This window comes from Nycticebus coucang, chromosome 17, assembly GCF_027406575.1.
Source record: "Nycticebus coucang isolate mNycCou1 chromosome 17, mNycCou1.pri, whole genome shotgun sequence".
Lineage (NCBI taxonomy): Eukaryota > Metazoa > Chordata > Mammalia > Primates > Lorisidae > Nycticebus > Nycticebus coucang.
In genome coordinates, this window is record NC_069796.1 from 80,671,373 (window position 1) to 80,676,557 (window position 5,185).

Here is a 5,185-nt window from a genome sequence, read left to right on the forward strand (position 1 = left end):
GGGGTGACAAAGTGAGACTCAGAAAAAAGTGAGTCTCAAAAAAAAAGAGTGAGACCCTGTCATTACTAAAAATGGAAAAATTAGCTGGGGCTCAGTGCCCATAGCATAGTGGTTATGGTACCAGCCACATATACTCAGGCTGGCGGGTTTAAAACCATTTCACATAAAATGTAAAAAACTTACCCCTATATAGGTCCCTTACCCTCCCCCTTTTATTTTTGTCTTCTCTGTTATATCTATATCCATTGAAAACCCTATCAGAGTTTTTCCTGTCGCAGCAGATCTGTGTGGAGTCGGCTCGTGGATCTGTGAGACCCTAAGATTACAGTGTCTTTGTACCCCAGAGGCTGTGCTGGGCGGCTCTGCAACCATCATCATGCCACAAAATGAATATATTGAATTACATGGTAAACGCTATGGATATCGCTTGGATTACCATGAGAAAAAGAGAAAAAAAGAAAGTTGAGAGGCTCATGAATAGTCAAAGAAGGCAAAGAAGATGATTGGTCTGAAGGCTAAGCTCTACCATAAACAGCGCCATGTGAGAAAATACAAATGAAAACGACTATCAAGATGCATGAAAAGAGAAACACCAAACCAAAGAATGGTGAAAAGCCTCCACAGGGAGCAGAACCTGCCTATCTGTTGGACAGAGAGGGGCAGTCCCGAGCCAAAGTACTCTCCAATATGATTAAACAAAAACGAAAAGAGAAAGCAGGAAAATGGGAAGTCCCTCTGCCCAAAGTTCGTGCCCAGGGAGAAGCAGAGTATTAAAATTTATTCGAACAGGAAAGAGAAAGAGGAAGCATGGAAGAGGGTGGTTACTGAAGTCTGCTTTGCTGGAGATGGCTTTATGAGAAAACCACCTAACTATGAAAGATTCATCAGGCCAATGGGCTTGCATTTCAAGAAGGCCCATGTAACACATCCTGAACCGAAAGCCACCTTTTGCCTGCCAATACTTGGTGTAAAGAAGAATCCCTCATCCCCATTATATTCAACTTTGGGTGTTATTACCAAAGGGACTGTCATTGAGGTCAATGTGAGCAAGCTGGGCCTTGTGACACAAGGGGGCAAGGTTATTTGGGGGAAATATGCCCAGGATAACCATTTCACACAAGTAACTTCTTGTTGAAGATTACATGACAATTGAGAAAACCAGCATTAATGTGATGTTTCTGAATGCTACCAAACAGCCTTACATGTCTGTAGTCATTAAGAGAACTATTTATTAAATTGTACAAAACATTAAAGTGCTCCAGTTTAAAAAAAAAAAGAAACAAAAACCCTATCAGACAACATGGTTGTCCTTTGGTTTTATGGGCCTGCTAAACAACAATGACAACTGTAACAAAAAATAGCCGGGCATTGTGGTGGGCACATGTAGTCCCAGCTACTTGGGAGGCTGAGGCAAGAGAATCGCTTTAGCCCAAGAGTTTGAGGTTCCTGTGAGCTGTGATGCCACGGCACTCTACCGAGGGCAACATAGTGAGACTCTGTCTCAAGAAAAAAAAAAAAAGAAAGAAAAATTAGCTGGGAGTAGTGGCACATTCCTGTAGTCCCAGCTACTTGGGAGGCTGGGGCAAGAGAGTCACTTGAACCCAAAAATTCAAGGTTGCTGTGAGTTATGTTGATGCCATGGTACTCTACCCAGAGTGACAGAGTGAAGCTCTGTCTCAATAAAATAAAATAAAATAAAATAGGCTCAGCACCTGTAGTTCAAGCGGCTAGCACGCCAGCCACTTATATCAAAGCTGGTGGGTTTAAATCCAGCCCGGTCCTGCCAAACAACGACAACTACAACCAAAAAATGGCTGGGGGTTGTGGCAGGCGCCTGTAGTCCCAGCTAGTTGGGAGGCTGAGGCAAGAGAATCGCTTAAGCCCAAAAGTTTGAGGTTGCTGTCAGCTGTGAAGCCACGGCACTCTACCCAGAGCAACGGCTTGAGATTCTGCCTCAAAATAAATAAATAAATAAAATAACATAATAAAAAAAGCTCTTTAGAGGAGATGTCTTTCAGCAATGATGGCAAAATGGACACATTTTCATACAATGCTGGCAGACTGCACTAAAGATTGTTAAAAGAAGTTCTCTAAAGCATGAATCCTATGTACTCAATTTCGATATGAGGACAATTAATGACAATTAAGGTTATGGGGAGGGAGGAAAAGCAGAAAGAGGAATGGAGGGAGGAGGGTGGGGCCTTGGTGTGTGTCACACTTTATGGGGGCAAGACATGATTGCAAGAGGGACTTTACCTAACAATTGCAATCATTGTGACCTGGCTTATTGTACCCTCAATGAATCCTCAACAATAAAAAAAAAAAAAAAAAGGGCGGCGCCTGTGGCTCAGTGAGCAGGGCACCAGCCCCATATACCGAGGGTGGCAGGTTCAAACCCAGCCCCGGCCAAACTGCAACAAAAAAATAGCTGGGTGTTGTGGCGGGCGCCTGTAGTCCCAGCTACTCGGGAGGCTGAGGCAAGAGAATCGCCTAAGCCCAGGAGTTGGAGGTTGCTGTGAGCTGTGTGAGGCCATGGCACTCTACCGAGGGCAATAAAGTGAAGCTCTGTCTCTACAAAAAAAAAAAAAAAAAAGAAGTTCTCTAGACAGAAAGAGATAATAGTAGAAGGAAGATGGAAACTTTAGGAATAAATGAAGAGCAGCAGAAATGGTAAATATTTGGATAAATATAGTAGACTATTTTTCTTCTATTAAGCTCTTTAAAATATGTCTGATGATGGGCGGCACCTGTGACTCAAAGGAGTAGGTCACTGGCCCCATATGCTGGAGGTGGCAGGTTTAAACCCAATCCTGGCCAAGAACTGCAAAAAATAAAAAAAGTCTATGATTGAAACAAAAAACATATATAGGGCGGCGCCTGTGGCTCAAGGAGTAGGGCGCCGGTCCCATATGCCGGAGGTGGCGGGTTCAAACCCAGCCCCGGCCAAAAACCACACACACAAAAAATAATAATAATAATAAAAAATAAATAAATAAATAAAAACATATATAATGTCTGATAGGGTTTTCAATGGATATAGACATAACTGAGAAGACAAAAATAAAAGGGGAGGGTAAGGGACCTATATAGTGGTAAGTTTTTTACATTTTACATGAAGTGGTAAAATATTAACTGTTAAATAGACTGAGAAAAGTTAAATATGTCTATTGTAATTCCAAAAGCAACCTCTAAAAATACTATTCTAAGAGATAATAGCATAATAGTACATATATTAATAGTATAAAAACAAAATAAATAAATTAAATTAGAGTACATTTATGGGCAAAAAAGATCTTGACTTAAACCTTATGCTTGGCCTGGAGCCTGTGGCTCAAGCAGCTAAGGTGCCAGCCACATATACCTGAGCTCGTGGGTTTGAATCCAGCCCTGGCCCACCAAAACAACAATGACAGCTACAACCAAAAAATAGCCCGGCATTGTGGCGGGTGCCTGTAGTCCCAGCTACTTGGGAGGCTGAGGCAGGTGAATTGCTTGAGCCCAGGAATTGGAGGTTGCTGTGAGCTGTGATGCCACTGCACTCTACCCAGGGCGACAGCTTGCGGCTCTGTCTCAAAAAAAAAACAAAAACCTTATGCTTTATACAAAAAGTAACTTTAAATTATTATATTGATTATAGCTAAAACTTTTAGAAAAAAACATAGGGAAAAATCTTTATGACCTGGGAGTAGACAAAGAATTTTTAGATATGACTTTAAAAACATAATCCGTGGCTTGGCACCTGTGGCTCAAGCGGCTAAGGTGCCAGCCACATACACCTGAGCTGGCAGGTTCGAATCCAGCCCGGGCCCGCCAAACAACAAAGATGGCTGCCACCAAAAAAGAGCCAGGTGTTGTGGTGGGTGCTTGTAGTCCCAGCTACTTGGGAGGTGGAGGCAGGAGAATCGCTTGAGCCCAGGAGTTGGAGGTTGCTGTGAGCTGTGATGCCATAGCACTCTACCTAGGGTGACAGCTTGAAGCTCTGTCTCAAAAAAACAAAAACACAATCCGTAAAAGGATAAAATGGATTTCATTAAAATTAAAACTTCTGCTCTGAGAAAGAGGCTGCTGAAAAAGTGAAAAGACAAGCTATAGACTTGGAAAAAATATTTGCAAGGGACGTAGCCCACAAAAGATTTGTGTCCAGACTATTTAAAAAATTCTCAAAACTCTGGGTGGCGCCTGTGGCTCAAGGAGTAGGGCGCCGGTCCCATATGCCGGAGGTGGCGGGTTCAAGCCCAGCCCTGGCCAAAAACCACAAAAAAAAAAAAAAAAAAAAATTCTCAAAACTCAACAGTAAGAAATCAAACCAAAACAAAAAACATTAGAAAGTTAGGCAAAAGAATTGAATGGATATTTTACCAAAGAAGAAATAAGGATGGCTAACAAGCAAATAAAAAGATGTTCAACATCATCAGCCATCAGGGCAATAAGTTACAACTATACACCTATTAGAATTAATAAATTAGGAAATACTGACAATACCGAGTGTTGACAAGGCTGCAGTGACTAGACTGCTCATACATTGCTGGTGGGAATTCAAAATGGCACAACCAGTCTGGAAAACAGTTTGTTAGTTTCTTATAAAGGTAAACATATATTTACCATATGACCCAGCAATCCCAGTGTTGGGTATTTACTCTAGAGAAATGAAAACTATGCTCCTATGAAAACTGGTACATAGATGTTCATGGCAGTTCTCTTGGTAACTGCCAAATGTCCTTCAATGGATGGATGGATATACTGTGGCACATCCACCCAATGGAACTACTCTGCGCTAGGAAGGAACAAACTATCAGTACACACAACTTGAATGAATTTCAAAGGCATAATGCAGAGTGAAAGAAGCCAGTCTCAAAAGGTTCAGTATAGTATAGTCCCATTTTTGTGACACTCTCCAAAAAGCTCCCAAAGCTATAGTGATAAAGAATAGGTCAGTGGTTGTCAAGGCTGTGGGGAGTGTGTGCCTATTAGCGGATCACATGGTGGGAAGGGTTTATGGAGTGGTGAAACTATTCTGTATACTGATTGTTGTGGTTACATGTGTGTGAAAATTCATAGGCCATAAATGTACACACCAAAAGACAATTTTACTGTATTCGAAAAATAAACAAAACAAAACAAAAATGCTGTGAAGAAAAATATTACTGAGGACTTAGTCCCTGCTGGGTCTCCAGTAAGTAGTGGG

At 41.7% G+C, this 5,185-nt stretch overlaps 1 pseudogene; it reads left to right on the forward strand.

Annotated features, from left to right (window-relative positions):
• The first annotated feature begins 376 nt into the window (after positions 1-376).
• On the forward strand, positions 377-1,135 carry LOC128568577 (ribosome biogenesis protein NSA2 homolog; annotated as a pseudogene).
• The last annotated feature ends 4,050 nt before the right edge of the window (positions 1,136-5,185 follow it).